The following is an 18,898-nucleotide window of genomic DNA, read 5'->3' as shown; positions in this document are numbered from 1 at the left end:
ATGTTTACCTTCCAGGTTGAAACCAGAGGTGCCCTTTGAGACCCCCACAGCTGGGCTATGTCTCTTTTCGCTATCATGTTGCCGAGGGTGGCCCATTGAGTCTGCGCTACGCTGTAATCATTCGGCTCCCAAACGTTCAACAGGCACCTTCTGGCCTCAGGCAATAATGAAACACCCGTAAACTCTTCCATAACCTCATGCACTCGTCTCCAGTACACCACTAAGTCCGGACATTCCCACAAAATATGGAGAAAAGTAGCAAGCATACCGCAGCCGCGCCTACACAACCCATCCATAGAGTAACCCATACGCATCAGGCGTGGACCCGTGACATACACGCGGTGTAAAATCTTCAATTGCACCAGCCGGAGACGCACCGGAATCGCGACTTCCTTAGGGGATGATATTGCAGCCTGCCAATCTTCGTCATCCAACTCCAGCCCGTCACCAGTCCAGGCCCTACGAACCTGTACAAGAAGATCCGAGCGATCATTGATGGGCTTTTTATAAATGAGGGAGATGGTACTATCAGGGACATACCCGTCAAGCACTTTGTCCTCCAGGGGATAGGACTCTGGGATAGCGGTACTGGCCGGAAAGACGGATTCAAGTGCATGACGAACCTGCATATACCGGAAGTGCTCTCTATCGCCCAGTGTATACTCTCGTTGAAGTTCCACGAAGGTTTTGATCCTATCCTTGACCCAGAGGTCTCCTACCCTACTGATGCCAATAAGATACCATTTGTCAAATCCCTTCGTCGTCCAAAGACTGCCCAGTCTCTCCGCCGCATAAAGCGGAGTGGCTCTGGTCAGCCTGTCTGTCCATCCCGTGGCAGCAGTCGCAGCGCCCCACACTCGTACCGCAACCCCAGTGGGACCGGTAAGATTTTTCCCCGCCGATCTAGAGTAGAGCGCCCTATTGTAATCTCCTCCCGGTAGCTGCCATTTATCCATCTCGAATGCCGGATTCGGAAACGGACCATACATTGCGTGGTTGATCGCACTCAGTTGTGATGCCCAGTAGTACCGTTTTATATCGGGCAACGCTATGCCACCGTCGTACCAGGGCAAAGTCATTTCCGCCAGTGCAATGTCGCCCGCCCCACACCAGCTTCCTCTGGAGACCCTTGATCTCCCGGAAATAACTAGCAGGCACCAAGTCAAGCGTATTTTGGAGGGCGTACAGAAATCGAGGGAGGGACATCATCTTAAACAGGGCCGCTCTCCCAACCGGGAACAGCGGCAAACCGCACCACGCAGTGACATCCGATCGGAGCCGGCGGAGTGGCGGAAGCAAATTCCTCTCATACCGTATGGCTGAGTCCAAGGAAATGTAGATCCCCAAATATTTAAAGCCGTCGCGCGATACCGGTATTGGGCAGACACGGGGCAACAGGGGCAGTTCTTCAGTGAGCGGGTAAATGCAGGACTTAGCCCAATTGATGGTCAAACTCGAGTTCCTCCCAAAGGAGCGTAACACGTCGAACAACACTCCTAGTGACTTACGAGGGGAAGTAAGGTATAACAGAATATCATCGGCGTACAACGATATACGGTCCTCAAAGTCAGAGGACCAACTAATGCCTTTAAGCGATGGCTCCCACCTAAGCCACGCGGCAAGGGGCTCAAGAGCAAGCGCGAAGAGGAGCGGTGATAATGGGCAGCCCTGTTGTGTGCCTCTTCCTAGGACGAAAGGCTCCGAGGCCCTACCATTGACCACCACTTGGGCCAGTGGTTGTTCATAAAGAAGTCTGACCCAGGCAATAAAATTAGGACCAAAACCGAATTTTGCGAGGGCCACCCACAAATACGGCCACTCTATCGTGTCGAAGGCCATCGAGGCATCCAAAGAAGCCAAGATGGCCGGCTCACGAAGTGACCCCGCCCTTGCCAGTACACCGTGAAGGCGGTGAAGATTGAGAGCCGTATTCCGATGAGGGATGAACCCGGACTGATCAGGGTGTATCAAATCACTGATCACCGTAATCAGACGATTCGCCAAAAGTTTCGCCAAAATCTTGGGCTCGACGTTCAGAAGCGAGATCGGCCTGTATGATGAACATTGATCACGGGGCTTCCCGTCTTTGTGAATGACGACAATGGACGCCAATCTCTGATCCCGGGGAAGAGCTCCGAGATCTCGCGATTCCAAAAACATTTGGCGAAGATGTGGCGCCATCTTGTCTGGACACAATTTGTACAGCTCCATCGGGATACCATTCGGGCCGGAGGCCTTGCCTGAGCGAAGAGAGCGGATAGCAAGTGCTATTTTATCAGTAGAAAAATCCACCTCCATAAGCTCCCTGTCTGACTCCGAAAGGCTAGGCAGCGCGATATCCCTACGTAGCAAATGTGAATCCTCCCCTGGCCTGTCCGAGACCGGCACATAGACCTTCTGAAAGCGCTGAGCATCTGGGTCCACAACCCGTTCACCATCCTCTCTTACCACAACAGGCAACACACGATTCAACCTTTCTCTCTTATCCAACCACGCAATCAACTTCCCGGCCTTGTCACCAACATCATCAAACGCCCCTGCTGCTCACGACTCATCATCTTCACCGCATCCGTCACCAGCGCTCTGTAATCGGCCTGTTTAAGGGGCCAAAACATGCAAACCCTCGGGTGTAACCCCAGATTCCAACTCTTCTTCCAGAGCTGTGATTTCAGTCTCCAATCTCACCACTTCCTCATTCTTGCTTTTCCTCGCGCTAGCAATCAGGGACATGGCTTGACCCCGGATAACTGTCTGATAGGCCTCCCACAGGGAAACTGAAGAGGACACAGACCCAACGTTCTCCGCAAAGTAATGGTCCATACATTTGACCACCTCAGCCCTGGTTTTCGGATTGTGTAGGTGCCAGGGGTTAATTGGGGCAACCCGGCCCTCAGCTCCCAATTGTACATCAATCATGAGCCAGAGAGGGGAGTGATCCGAGAGCCCCTGAGCGAGATGTCGAATTTCCCTCACAGAGACTATCTGCACTGCTGGCACCAGGATATAATCAAGCCTCAAGAGACTCCCATGCGCTCCCGAATAGAAGGTATATTGTGCCTGTCCAGGGTGCAGGTGCCTCCAGCAATCCACTAAACCCAGCGCATTCAGGAAGTTGCTCATCCATAACTGTGACCTCAAAAGAGTCCGGGGGGTTACGATCCTCGTTGCTACAAACAACTGAGTTAAAGTCCCCACCAACAACCAACATGCCCAGAGGGAAGTTCAATACCACTCTACCCAAATCAGAAAACGTGATGGACTGTAAACCCGGTGGGACATACACAGAGAGAACAGAGATCGTCTTCCCCTCCCAGCGACCCGTAATGGCCGCGTATCGGCCTCTATCATCTAGCACAGTATCGTCTATCTCCAAGGGGAGGGAAATCCTGACCAGGACACCCGCCCCCTCGACCCAGTAGTGAATCCTGAATGTGCCACCAAGCGGTATCCCCTTCTATTCAATGCCTGGCAAGTAACACTATATCCGGTGAAAGACGTTTCAGATACTGTAAAACAATCCCCCGCTTGATCCTATCGCCCAGACCATTAACATTCCAACTCAGCACCCGCAGCCCCTTACCCCCATTCCAAAAACGTGAGCTGTGCTCCCCCCATAAAGAAACAGGCACAGTGGACAGAGTGTGCAACGAAATATAACCTCAGAATAAACAAAGAAACAAAAAGCCCCCCTCCCCCAGGAAAGCCCCTAGAACACACACCCCCACCCTGCACCCCTGCGTTAGACCCGAAAGCCACCCCAACTTGCAGTGTGCCCGTCGCCCCAGTAAACTAATCTAAGAAAAGAGAGAGAAAAGACCCCTTAGAGGAGGAAGAATGCCGAGCCCTCCCACCCCCGGGTAATCAACAGTTCATGCACATAGGAGTAATCAAACCCCCGCTGTAAGTCCATATAGGTGGCACACCGGTAGGGACTCACTCCACCCATTCCTCCAGGCCACCTTCAGCGCCCTTTGATTGTTCCTGTCGATCACGGTGCGCCGGCAAAGTATCAAGCCAGTCACTGGCAACCTCCGGGCGATCAAAGAAGAGCGCACGCTCCTCGTATTCGATCCTCAAGCAAGCCGGGAAAAGCATGGCGTACTTTAGTCCCATGTCTCTGAGGCGCCTTTTCAACCCGGTGAAACTCATGCGTTGTTTTTGCACCGCTTGCGTAAAGTCTGGATAAAAACTGATCGACGCATTGTCACATTTAGTGGGTCCATTGGTGCGTGATGCTTGCAGGAAAGCGTCTCTGTCCCGAAAGTTAAAGATCCTGGCTATAATAGGTCTTGGTGCGGCACCTAGTTTAGGCCTACCACCTGGGACTCTGTGGGCGCGCTCCACGGTGAAAAAGTTGCTGAGTCCCTTAGGCGCGAGATGATGCAGCACAAGGTCCTCCACCAAAAGATCCATAGAGAGCTCCGAGGAACTTTCCGGGACACCAATAATGCGAACGTTGTTGCGCCTGGCCCGGCTCTCGAAGTCATCCAGCCGACGGGCAAACAAGTCATTTGATGATCGGAGACTAAGAACCTCCGCCTGTAGGTCAGAGACATCTGTCGAGAGACTTGCGGTCTTAATGTCCAGCGACTTGACCCGCTCGTTGGTCTTTGCGAGGTCCGTTCTGATAAGGTTGACTTCAATCGCCACAGTGTCTATCTTTGAAGCCAGGGTCTCAAACTGCTGACCCATCGAGGTCTTCACACTGGCAATGGCGCCCATGACATCCCGCAATGTCAAGTCTTCCGTTGCAGGAGAGCCATCCCCAGTCTCATCCAAGACTTTACCCACTCCACCAGGGGATCCCTTCGGGCGGGCGAAGTGATCAATAGTATTGGATTGGGCGACACCCCCTCGGAATGTGCCCCTGGTGGCCCTCTTCTCACTCTCCAACCTGCCCGCCATGTTGGGTAGCGAGCCCAGTCGGGCCGTTTGAGATCTGGTGAGAATGGCTCTCCGCAGAACCGACCTGTAAAGTCAGGGATGAGGGCGAAAGAAGGAGAGGCGCGGGCCAGCAGCAGGGCCAGTAGTCTCAACAGACAGCGAGTCGCAGTAGTCGATGACCAAAAACGAAACCGAAAGTACCACAGGGGCGACGGAAGGATCTCAATGACCGTTGTTGTTCAATTGCCACCTGGGTACTTCGAAGACTCGAGGCCGCGGAGATTCGTCGGTGTAGGCCACAAAGTTCCAAGATGCAGAGAGTCCAGTTCTCAGCGGCCAAATCAATTTTTGAAAAGATATATCATGCCAGCAGGGCATCAGCTAGTAGAACCCGTCGTCAAAATCAGGATATGTGGCAGGATAAATGCGGGAGGTGGAAAGGGTCTCGGGAGCCCTGTGCTCACGCGTCCATCTTGGATCCGCGTGTAGCTCCTCCTCCTAGAACAATAATTTGCCAATATTAACCAAGGTAATTATTGACTGAGGAAAAGTCAGAGTGCCCTTTACCTTAGATAATATTCCCAAAGTGTAGAAGGTGGTAAAATTTGAGGTGAAATCTTCACAATTATTTGAAAGATGGTGCGTTTTTCATGGTACGATTAAGTGGAAAGCTGCAAGAAGCAATCCCAGTGGATTTTTATGGTAATAGGGCTCCACTATTTTTGCCCTATTGCCATATTTTCAGGTCACAAAAAGGAGCACCTGGAAAGGATAATAACATGTTTTACTCACAATATAAATGTATTCATTGGTGGTGTAATACTAATTTTAGGAATTATGGTGAGTGAATTCACCTCATAACAAATGGTGATCTTCTAATGGATTTAATGAACCGATCTTTGAGAGAAAGTGCTTTTCTTTCATGATGTTCAGAAGCAAAAATGCAGATATTATTTTCATAAATGCTCATTATCATCTTCTCCATGTGAGAAAAAAAGTCTGATCTAGAGAGTAAAACATGTACTTCCAACAGCAACAATAAATATCAGTTGATTACCCTGTGTTCTATTATATCTTCAACAGATACTTCTAATGACCAATGAGAGAGCTAACATTCTATTTGTATGACAAATGTGAGGCACATCAGTGTAATGTTGCTGGAATTGGAGCTGGAGATTTTAAAGCATTTCTTATGGAGCAATAAGAAAGAAAGAATATTTTAGGGGTTAATGTAGCTATGAATCAAGTTGAAGTATGGGTTGTAGTCATTTATGGCATAACATGTTTTTGAATTGCTAAAAATAGTTAATAAGATCCACTTCCTACACCTATTTTCTCTGACTAACCATCCTATCTGACATTTAATACTTTCTTAATTTTAGAATACTATGATTATGATAAATATAGTTTTTATTAGAAATCTTATTTTTCATTAAATGAAAGTAGATTTTTAGAGGTGCTGAAAGATCTTGCAAACAGATATCATATTTAAAAAGAATTCATGTGTGCTCACAGAGTAGTCATACTCTGAAAATTAATTGCTGTTTTGACTTTTTTTTAAATCTTTTTTACTTCTCCCACTTCTTTTGGCCAGATAGTTGTATCTCCTTTTCACAAATGCTTCCTGGCTTCAAATTCATTTGTTATTGAGAGTTAAATAGAAGGAGATGATAAAATAATATTTAAAAATAATGTATAATCTATATGAATGGATTTCTGTATATCTTATAAAAAATCTGCATTGAAAGATAGTCAATTAAAATATTTTGAAAAAAGGATTCTGACAGAACAATTGTGCACCCATTTTAATATTCAATTAAAACTGCTGCGGACTGCACAGGGCTGATAGACTGTGAGCATTTACATATATAGTGTAAAAAATTTAAAAATAATGCTTGCAGTTACTCATTTATTTTAGCAGCAGTGAAGACAACCATTTTCATTCACACACTAAACATTCTTACCTCTGACAACTTTACAATTAACCTGTACAGACCTTTCCTTATGCTCCTGTACTTGGGGTAAACACAAAAAAATGTCCTTCCGATACTGGTAGAATGTAATTTGTTTGTGTTATTTAAAATGTAAGTAAAGTTTAAATTAAAATATAATTCTCACCAATCACGGCTTGGTACCATGTATAAACTTGTTAGCTTGCCATCTATTTCTTCCTTCATCCATATTAGCCTTTTTTCCAGCATTGCTAGTAATACCAGTTTTTCATATGGTCTGCCATTTAAGACAGCTTAATTGCTTCCTTAAAGTTTTAAATCAAGCAAGTGAAAATATATCTACTAGACTAAACACATCTTTTAGTGCTTCTCTGAAAGAGGTGAGCATGACATTCAACCATATTCTTGCCCAGAATACTAATGGATTCGGTGTCAGCTCATGATCAAAGTCCCTATCACCTACCTCCAGCAATGACTGTACAGTAGGGGTGCGTGGAGTGAGTGACCAAAGGTGTTTCAAGAATTTCCTTCCCTCACTAGTGGAATTTCAAATTTTATGATTCTCCAGACCTGTGCACTATATGTTATTGTTGTAACTACTTGGGTCTTGGTTCTCTCAATTAGTAGAGGGAACAAATGGTTTTTTTTTTAAGTTTGATTTATTGAGGAAAAGAAAAAGAGAAGGAGGGAAGGGGGGAGAAGAGTTACAATAAGTGAATCAAAGAAATAAACAATGTAATAACAATAAGAATTTCATAAAAAAGTAAGCATTACAAGCATGAAAATCATGAACATATCATTAGAATGGAATATCATAAGTAAAACATAGTACAGTAAAACTTAATAATGATAGGTAATCAAGTAATCAAGTAAAAAGAGAAAAACAGGTAATAAGCAATTAATGGAGGTTTGCGAACTTCAACTGTTTCAGGTGCAGGAGAGGGATGAACGAGGGAAGAGGAAGAGAGGTATGTTACTAAAGGGAGCCAAATCAGGTCACGTTTTACAGCTAGGGAAATGAGGGATACATAATTAGTGTCTAAACGATGATTGAAACAGATTGCATTCCACCAGGACTGATAAGAAATATTTGCAGCTTGTTTCCAGTTAGAAGTAACAGTATGAAAGGCGATAGCAATGAAAAGGTCAAGTAAAGGGTATTGGTTGGGAGATTGAGGAAGGTCTGAAGAGAGGGAGCCAAGAAAAACTAGTGAGGGTGAAAAGGGGACCTGAAAATGGAAAATCCTCTGAATTTGCCGCCAAACCAACTGCCAGAACTGGGAAGTAGGCGGGCATTCAAACAACATATGTTTAAGGTCAGCAGAAGGGCAGGGACAAGACCAACAGGTAGAAGGAGTGTCTGGTGAAAAATGGAACAAAGCCAGTGGAGTAAATAAAGTTCTATGATAAATAAAAAAGAAAGTTTGGGTGGTGTTAGCAGCTCTAGAGGTCTTATGAAGTTTAGTCCAAATTTTATCCCACAAAAGTACAGGCCAGTTCTGAGAAAGATCTAGCTCCCATGTTCAATGCGAGATTTCGACCTATCAGTAATAAAACGGAAAGAGTTATATAGAGCAGATGCAGAAGGAGATGCTTCCAATAAAAGGGAAGTAGGTCTGGGGTCCAAAGGAATATCGTTGGAGGATGAAAGAGATTGGAGATAGGAGAGCAAGACAGGGTGAAGAGAATTATATTGCGAACGGGCAGAACCAGGTAAAGAGAAAATAGATTGAAGATCCTGGAAGGAGAGAGGCGTATTCTGAGAGAGTAACTGGGAGATCCAACATATTCCTCGAGAATGCCAAGTTTTCCAATAAATAGTACGATTACGTATTTTAGGATGAGAGTTATTCCAAATTGGTTGCTCATGGATGGATAGGAGGGAAGGAAAAAATGAAGTTACGTAAGGAGAAAGAAGAGTGCGAGAATGTGAAAGAATAGGTGAGTGAAGACGAGTTAAAGAAGACGTAAAGGACAGAAATTCACGGAAGGTGAAAAGAGAGATGAAAGAGGATTCCATGCTGAGCCAGATAGGGGGGTAGTGAGGCAGAGTAGATGAAAACCAGCGAGTCGATTGTTTCATAGAAAAAGCACGGTGATATTGTTTGAAATCAGGAAAACGTACTCCAGATTGAGCTTTATCTTTCCGCAAAGTAGCAAGATCTATTCAAGGACGTTTGCCATTCCATAAGAACTTTAATAATAAAGAGTCAGTTTTCTTAAAGAAAGAAAGAGGGATTTGTAAAGGAAGCATGGAAAGAGTATAAAGGAGCAAGGGAGATAGCATCATCTTTATAGAGTTGAGGCGACCCCACCAGGACAAAAAGAGTGGATGCCATCGAGTGATAGCTGTGTCAATTTTCTTGAAAATATAATCAAAATTTAACTTGAGAGTATCAGATAATAAAGGAGCAAACCAAACCCCTAGGTATTTGATTTTAGATGGTTGCCATGAAAAACCTATAGAGGAAAAGAGATGCTTCTGATAGAGAGGATTCAAAGGTAAAATTTCACACTTGTCGGCGTTTAAGCGGTAACCGGAAACTGCAGAGAAGGAAGAGACCTGTTTAAGGAGAGAGGTAATAGAGGTGGAAGGGTCGTAACAATAAAAAAGAATATCGTCGGCATAAACTATAAGTTTGACTTGTTGGGAACCAAAGTGAAAACCAGAGATAGAGTCATCTAAACGAATTTTGGTAAGAAAGGGTTCTAATGCTAAAACAAAAAGTAAGGGTGATAAAGGGCAACCTTGTCGAACTCATCTGTGTAAAGAAAAATAATCAGAGGACATCCCATTTACAAAAATAGATGCTTGAGGGTCAGAATAAAGTAAAGATATAATGGAAATGAATTTAGAAGGAATACCAATCCAACGCAAAGCCTGAAACATGAAATCCCACCCAATCCTGCCAAAAGCCTTGTCCGCGTCCAGGGAGATAGCTGCAAAAGAGGCAAGGAAGAAGATTTGCTAAGAATGTTAAGAAAAACTCGGGAATTATCAGAGGAGAGACGCCCTTTTACGAAACCAGATTGTTCTGGGCCAATTATATCAGTGTTAACTAAAGATATTGGCCTATAATTTTTGCACAAGGAGTAATCTTTATCTTCTTTTGGAATTAAGCAAATTAAGGCTTGTTGAAAAGAACCACTAGATGAACCGGCAGCGGAGAAGGATTGGAATAAAAGTAAGAGTTTAGGAAGAAGGAAAGTGACTATAGAATTCAATAGTAAACCCATCAGGGCCTGGGGATTTGCCATGACGAAGTTTAGATACAGCGTGAGAGATTTCAGAAAGTGAAATGTCTTGTTCCAAAGCGTGAAAGTCAACATGTGAAACTGAGGGAGGTGGAAGAGATTGAAAATAAGAAAGGAGATCATCAGACGTAGGAACTTGTTCTGGAGTATAAAGAGTATCATAAAATTTGGCAAATTCATTGAGAATTTCTTTATCTTTATATGTAGATTCTCCGGAAGAAGTTTTGATAGATTGAATTTTAGTGCGTTCTTTACGAATCTTTAAGTAATTGGCCAAAAGCTTTCCCATTTTATTCTTACCCCCATAGTATCTAGAGTTACATTTTAGTAGAGGATTAGAAGCAGCGTCTGTAGTGTATTTGTTAAAAGAGATTTTTGCGTCAATAAGAGCTTTAAGGGAGGAATCAGATTTAGAAGCAAAATAAGCAAGTTCAAGGGCTTTAATGTCAGCCAAAATTTTCTCCGGCTTGGCCTCTCGAAGTTTCTTGCGGCGGGAAACAAAGTTAATAATAAAACCCCTAGAGGCTGCTTTAAATGAATCCCAAACCATAACAAAAGAGGAGTCAGGGGTTTGGTTTAAAAGAAAAAATTCCTTGGCAAAGGCAGTGAATTCAGAACAAAAGGAGGGTTCCAAAAGTAAAGCATTGTTAAACCGCCATCTGCCAGAGTGGGGAGAAAATGGGAGTAAGTCAAGGTCTACAAACACTGGGGCATGATCGGAAAGTAAGATGGAACCAATTTCAGAACGTATGGCGTGTTGGGACAAGGATTTGCTTAGAAATATATGGTCAATGCGGGATTGGGATTGGTGAGGAGGGGAGAAAAAACTATATTCTCTAAGGTCGGGATTGCATAGTCTCCAAATATCTACTAAGGAATTGTTTTGAAATGAGTTCACAAACTGTGTGTGCATTCTAGAAAGAACAAAAGTGACTTTTGAGTGACAGTCGAGAAAGGGATCAACAACCTGATTACAGTCTCCTCCGAGAAGTATGTAATCTCCAGAAAGGGAAGACAACTTGGAAGAGATAGCAGGCCAGAAGGATCTATCGATCCCAGTGGGGGCATATACATTAAATAGAGTGAGTGGGATGTTATCAATAAGTAAGTTAACAATAAGCCAACGACCATCAGCATCACATTCATGGGTAATCGAGGAAACATTTAACTTTTTATGTAACAAAAGTACAACATCATTTTTCCTAGACGTCGTAGGAGAACATAGAACATTACCCACCCAAGAACGTTTAAGTTTCAAAGCCTCCGGTTCAGTAAGATGAGATTCTTGAAGGAGGGCAATATCAGTTTTTAGTCTCGCTAAATGTGATAGTACCCTCTGTCGCTTAATGGGATTGTTTAATCCCTTGATGTTCCATGTCGTTACACAGAACGAAACAATTTAGAAAAACAGTTGAGCGTAACAAGCTCAGTAATGCATAAGAAATACAATGGAGAGAAAGGAAGAAGAATGAATAGGAAAAAAGAACAGAGAAGGAGATAAATAGAAGATGAGAAAAGGAGAGAAAAGAGGAATAAACTAGTGCAAATGGAAGAGTGTATCGAAAAAGAGAAAAAAGAAGAGGAAGGGAGAAACCATGAGAAATGTAAGAGAGTGCAAGGTGAGAGAGAGAGAGAAAGGACAGAAACAAAAATACACAAAAAGACAGTACAAGTTCAAAACGAACGACTGAGAGACATACTTATGAAACGGAAAGTCCAGAACAGGGATGGGGATGGTGGTGGCGGGAGACGACGACGAACAACCAGAACCGGCATCGAACCTCTAATACCATAAATCCAATGGGTAAGATAAGAAGACAATAGGAGACATCAGGATAAAGATGCGAGGGGACATATCTGAAGAAAGGAGAAAAAACATTAGGAAAAAATACAAGGGTTTATAACATAAGACAGTCATTGTAACCGAAACAGTAAGGAAAACATATCATGCAACGACAACTAAGAAAACAGAATTGCAATGCAACGGGATCAATAAGGCAATGAACAACAAAGTCACTCATCCAGGTTTGGAGGTATCCATGACATCAGGACTCTGCTGACGTAGGAAAGCTTGCAAGGCCTCAGGATCTTCGTATGTGGTTGTTCTGTCCTTATAGGTGACCTTGAAAAGACATGGATGTAAGAGGCCATACCTGGCACCAAGGGCTCTTAACTGCGGCCGCAAGTCCAAAAATGTTTTCCTCCGATCTGCGGTGGCCTTGGAGACATCCTGGGAGAGATAAAGGCGATGACCTTCCCAGATAATCTGTTTTTTGAGCTTGGCGGCTGAAAGGACTTGCAAGAGGTCAGTATACTGCAAAAATAGCATGATCACGCCTCTAGATCTGGAGGCAACCTTAGGACCGAGACGATGAGCTCGCTGGCTGTTAATGGAAGATAAGGCCGGATTGTCAAGAATCTTTGCAAGGAACGATTGGAAGAAGATGGTAGGATTGGACCCTTCTGAAAGTTCCGGAAGACCATATAAGCGTATTTTGTTCCTTTGATTTCTACTTTCCAAATCCTCTGTTTGACGCCGTAGGAGAAGAATCTCAGCTTCTATTGCAGGAATGCGAGAGGAAACAGAATGAAAAGAGTCCTAAGATTGTTCCAAAATCGTAACACGGGAGTCCAATGATGACCATTTCTCCTGCATGGCCTGCATGTTTTTTGTGGTTGCTTCCATAAAAGGTTTGAAGGCCCGCAATTCTTCCAAGATAAGGTCTACAGAGGACGAAGCGTTACTCCCAGGAGATGGCGGGTCCTTCTTCAGACGCTTGGATGAAGTTAAAGAGGATTGGATCTTCCCTCCATTTTGAGTCTTAGGGATAGCCCCATGTATAGAGTCCGACTTCGAAGATTTACCCTCCTCCATTTCCTGGGTAGGTGAGTCGGAGTCAGAACCAATGGGTGGCTTCGGTAAATTGGTGAGTTTCAGAGTGCGAAGCTTCCTCATGTAGGGCGGCCAGAATAGTGAAAGTGGAGGCAAAATGTCAATATTAAATATGAGGTGATCCTGACAGAAAAAAGTACATGAAGAGCATTGATATGAAAAATCAGTACCAGGTCATGGCTAGAGGAAGGAGTAAACCACAGTTCAGTATCAGGCACTGTGCCAGGCAGAAGAGCATGTCAGGATGATAGAGCCATTCAAACGGACCATGAGGTAAAGTACAAGAAATTGCCAATGAGTTGACACAACGAGAAGAAAGCCATTGGAATAAATATAGCCACATTCAGCATCGCAAGAGTTCTTAAACAGAAAAGTGACAATCCTCCAAACTGGAAATAAGGATGAGAAAAGTCATATGGAAAAGTGGAGGGAGCTTTGCTCAATTTCCTGAAGCAAGTCGTGAAGAAAAACCTCTTGACGTAGTGTCCCAGCACATGACAAACGAAAGGGCGAAGTCAGGTGTAAAGAAGATCTGCATGAGCTGGAGACATTTTAATCCAAGGCCATGACGGAGAAAGGCAAAATAGTGAGGCAAAGAAGCAATGAAACAATGAAACAGGAGGGCGATGAGGTGAATTGCCACAGTCACAAAATGGCGCCAGAAACCATAAAGGGAGTTGCGCGAGATATAAAGCACGTTAGAAATAAGCTTCCAGCAATTGTGCTCACCATTGGTGGAACGTGTAGAGGGTGTCCTCCGTTGAGCGAAGATGAGGCAAAAACAGCTGCAGAAGGAGATAAGCTGGCCGCCTCCGAGAAACGCGGACGGCGCACAAAATGGCGGCTGCAGCCGCGAAAAATGGGACTCCCTTGCAGTCGCCGAGCAAGTCACGAAACCGGGAAACAATGAGGGCGCTAGGCTCTCCTCATGTTCCGGTTCGCGGGACTCGGATCATGACGGCAGTAGACTCAGGTAAACTGCCCCAAATGCGTCGAGTGTGAGGAACGGCTCCGGAGCTCCGGGATTACGCCGCCATCTTGGCCAGCGTCCAAACCACGCCCCCAGAGGGAACAAATGTGATGTGGTATATCAGTTCAACATCTTCAAAGTCCAAAGCAGGAAACACGTGTTCCCATTAATGCAGTGGATTTTTCCTTCTTGAGTCTCTGCCCCAGAGGTGGTATTGTCTGAGGTAGGTTCCACAGACATGGATACCTGGATCAACCTGGTGGTAGTTTTCTATGCCAGACCTCAAGTTGAAGACAATAACCTGAACAGGAACTTTACTGTTCGCGGCTGTGCAAGTGGGAAATGTTAGAATGTCATTGTCTGTGTTTCTATTTTTTAAACTTGATGTATTATTTTATCAATCAATGTGCAACAAGTGCAAACAGTTCAGCATCAAAATATAAGACAGATCATCAGTGTTTTGTATCATGGAAGGCATGTGCCAATCAGGCAACTCTACATTATCAGTGAGGTTATGAAGTTGGTCAAAAAGTAAATATATTGGAGCGCGGAACCCCCGCTTATTTATCCATCACGCCAATAACTATGTGTGCTTGTGCCCACCCCTTCCCACCTCATATTTCCCAAGCCATAGAACGTCCAGGACAAGTATTTGCTATGGTGGAGGCAGGGGGTGTCTTTGTTAACAGATGAATTTTGTCTCGGTTTGGTAGAGGGGTACTCTGGTCTCCAGGGGGGTCTGTCAGGCTCCATCAGGCTGTCAGTCATCTCTGCCCGGAGTCCTTGGCCCCTCTCTGCATTCTCATCCATCCTCAACAAGCGTTGCCGCCTTTCCTCAGGTATAGCCCATTCCTGCATATCTGCCCTCCATCTGTATATCTGTGGCGGAGCTGGTGAAGATCAATGTATTGTGATTCAATTCTTTGCCAAGAAGAGTCCCAGGGATATGAATCTAGCATGGATGTTGGTGTTCTTTTATGGCAATGGCAGCAGTCCTAGCAGGCAATGCTGAATTGTTATTGTCAGCTGTATTCCCATCATTCCATTCAGTCTATCTACTACTGTGGGGCAGAATTCTCCAAGGTCGGGCAGCTCCTGGACATGTATGGAAAAGTCACCAGGTTTGCATTGCATCTCGGGTACCCCTGAGATTGCACAGGAAGGATTCTATGGGAGTCTCTGGGATGTGAGATAGGAAGTGAAAGTGTCAACTTAAATCTGCTGTTGCTGGCCACTTCCTGTATTTGCATGCTGCCCTGCATCCTTTCCCCGTCCATCAATGCATCCTCAAGGACGGCATTCCACTGGTGTCATACCTCCAGTGGACACCATGCATGTCATTCTTCAGTGCGGAGTGTAGACCCGAGATCAAGCTGCTACTGGACCCGGCATCCAGCTGCTGCCTCAGGGTCTGTGACTCTAACGGCCCTGAAGTGAAGTCGAGCCACAGCTCGCGTATCGTTCGAGATACCATTGCATCATAAAAAAATTGCCCTTAGCCTAGATCGAACAACCGGTGGGCCTCTTCAAAGTATACGAATAATCCCTTTTGATATAAGTCTACCACCGTCTGAAATACCCATCTGTCCATTGTGTCATGTTCATACCGTTTTGCATCTGCTGGAGCGGGTGCAACCACCACAGCATCAGTAGCCAAGCTTATGATGGACAACATGGGACCTGTTTAATCAGTACTTCCCATGCCTCCATTCCCTGTCGCACTATATGGGGACAGTCCTCTGGCACCTGAAAACCCCTCATGAGATACAATTGGAGCTCTGATGCCTCCAACATGCCATCCAGTAATCATGTTCCTCCTCACACCACGTTGTTTCATATTGGAGGCGCCCCACAATTTAAAAACATTTGAAGATCTGGGATCCCCAGTCCTCCCTTCTCTCTGTCTAGCTATAAAGTGTCCAGTTTAACTCTGCTTCTTTTCCCTGCCCATGCTAGAGATACTAAAAGGCTATTTAATTATAAAAAAGTTGTGTGAGGGATGGTGCAGAAGGAGTTCTGTAGGATGTATAGACAGAGTGGTAGGAGCACCAGTTTGCTCAATGCTATCCTACCCATGACTGAAACCGATAGTGTGTTCTCTAATACTATTGAGGCTCTGAGTCGCTTCAGCACTTTATTTATGTTGTGGTTATACTGGTCTTCTGGGGAGTGACAAATCTGTAGCCCCAGGTATCCGGACTACATTGGAGAGGGCTTGCGCTCCCTATTCAGTAAACTGGCTAAAGGGAAGATCAACGATTGTGTTTGTTTATGTAGAGATCCGATGCAACGCCAAATATCACCAGCATCAGAAATGGAACTGAATGCCTGGGGCATTGTAAGTAAACAAGGGTGTCATCTGCATACATCAAGACAGCATGCATTATGTGGACCATGCTATGTCTATTGTGTAGAGATTATGGCACCGGTGTACACCCTGGCCACTGGTCCTGTATACAGTAGTTTCACTCACTTTGTAAATCATGGGCTGAAGTCCATCTGGCATTGCAATGTTCATAAATATTCACAATTCAGTGTGTTGAACTCTTTTTCAATGTTAAGTGCCACCAGGGTCCCTTCCAGCTCCTTCCAGCTCCGGGCCCTGAACCATAGGCATTAGGGATAGCCTCCGTAAGTTCATATGGGTTCCCCTGCCTGGCATGAAACCATGCTGTAGCCGGGTCACCAGGACCTTCAAAAGTATCTTCTTGTCTATGTTTATCATTGATAATGTAGATTTTCCTAATAATTTATGATGGAAAGTCTTCATTTTATTAAAGACACAGAGGCGAGCATTATGCTTTCTTATCTTGCTTTATTTTCTATAGCAACCAAAGTAAAAAAACTAGAGTTCCCAGAGGGCCCAGGGACACAAACCAGCCAATGGGAACGTAAACAGAAGAACACATCGCACCCAATCATGGAGCAACAGTCAGGATAATGTCACCATCTGACTGCGAACCTTCCTCTTTTCGCTGACGAGCAGCTCAGATATAGTCAATAAACAAAGGAGCAATAGAAAACACAATAGCAAAGGCTAAAAACCAAGAACAGAGCTCTAGACCAACGTCCTGCCAGGGTCAACGAACTGAGAGGAGACCAGCAGGAGGCTTGAAGTCAGAAGGAGCGACGTGCAGGCGAAGCCGAAGGTCGTGAACAAGATCCGTTTTATCATGAGGATGTAGGAGGCAGTGCTGGAGTCGCTAAAGGGAGGGAGAACACATGTTAACAGTGTAGCGGTGGGATAATACTCGCCTCCATGTCCTTAATAAAATTAAGACTTTCCATCATAAATTATTAGGAAAATCTACATTTTATGACAAGACTGGAGGCTCCTATTATGCTTGTTTAAAGCATATCAATTACCAAAGAAGTAGCAGTAACAACAGGTTTGCAGTAAAACATACGGAAAACATTGTCATTTGACCAATCTGCTGACCAAAGAATGTCCTCCAGGTGGGAACCTGCCCAAAAAGCTTTGAAAGCCATGGCCTCCCTGGCGGAATGGGCTCCGAAAATGGAGACATCATGCCAGCAAGGGACATCACCCAACGAACCCAACGAGCAAGGATAGCAGACGAAACTGGGCGATGGGGTTTATGGAAAGAAATGAGGAGCTGGGATTGCCAGGACGTTCTGAGTTCAGAAGTTCTGTGTTCATACACTTTAAGACATTGACCAACACATAGTTTTGGATGGGAAGGGAAGTAGGGGTAGAAAACAGAATTCAAATTCGTCTTAGTTCTCCTATTAATGTGGAACATAACTCTTGTAGGGGAGAACTGTCTGGAGGAACTGTCCAGAGCCTTCACATCTGAGACACGTTTTATAGAAACTAGGCAAAGTATCATTGTAAGTTTAGATGACAACATTTTGAGAGACAAAGCAGCATTATCTGGCCAATCAGAAAACAATTTAAGCACCACGTTAACATCCCATAAATTAGAATACTTGGCCAAAGGAGGTTTGGAAAACCGAACTCCTCTAAGTAGTCGGCAGATCAAATGATGGACACCCACAGGTTTGCCGTTGATCGGGAATGGTTAAGGGAAATGGCAGATCTATATAGAATGACTGTCCTGTAAGATTTACTTGCGCTGGCCTTTGAGGCCAAAAAATTTACCACAAAATTTAAATGCACTGAAAAGGGATCGATATGTTTCTCTAAACACCAAATGGCCCATAGAGACCAAGCCGATCTGCAGGTCTTGGAGGTCCCAGGCTTTGCTGATAAAGAGAGAAGCCTCTTGTGAAAGGAGGATGTCAGGAGGGATAGGCTGGAAACCTTCCATGCCGATAGGACAAGAGAATGTCCAGAATGAGGTTGTGAGGAAGACCTAGAGGACTCAGTAGTAAGTCCTCTCAGAATGGGAAAAGTAACAGAAAGTCCGCCGCCCTCTCTAGGAGAGTCCGAAACCAAATTTGAGATGGCCAGAAGGGGACCACAATGACCAAGGACGTCGATTGTTGGCGTACCTGGGAAAGAACCCTGGTGATCATGAGGAAAGGAGGGAAAGCGTAGTTGAGAAGAGTTGCCAATCCTGAAGAAAAGCATCCGTAGCCAGGGCTGAAGGGTCTGGTCGCCAACTGAAGAAATGAGGTAATTGAGTGTTGAGGTGAGAAGCAAAGAGATAGATAGAAAAAGGGACCCCATTTTCAAGAAAGATATCGGAATACAGATGGTAGAAGCTTCCAGTCTCTGGAATCTCACAGATGACGAGAATTCCAATACGCGACCGCATTGAGATCTCCCGGGAGATATTTCGCTGTCAGGGAAAGTTGATTTGCAAGGCAATACTCCCACAGGCTCTTTGCCAACTCCGCAAGCGGTTTGGACTTTGTGCCACGAGATGGTTTATGTAGCGAACCGCAGAAACATTGCCCATCCGCAGAAGAATAGAACATCGAACTCTGTTTTTGGAGAGGCTTCGGATTGCAAAGGAT

The sequence above is a fragment of the Lissotriton vulgaris genome, chromosome 1_1 (assembly GCF_964263255.1).
Source record: "Lissotriton vulgaris chromosome 1_1, aLisVul1.2, whole genome shotgun sequence".
Taxonomy (NCBI): Eukaryota; Metazoa; Chordata; class Amphibia; order Caudata; family Salamandridae; genus Lissotriton; species Lissotriton vulgaris.
The sequence above is the reverse complement of the archived record's forward strand: the minus strand, read 5'-3'. Positions refer to the sequence as shown.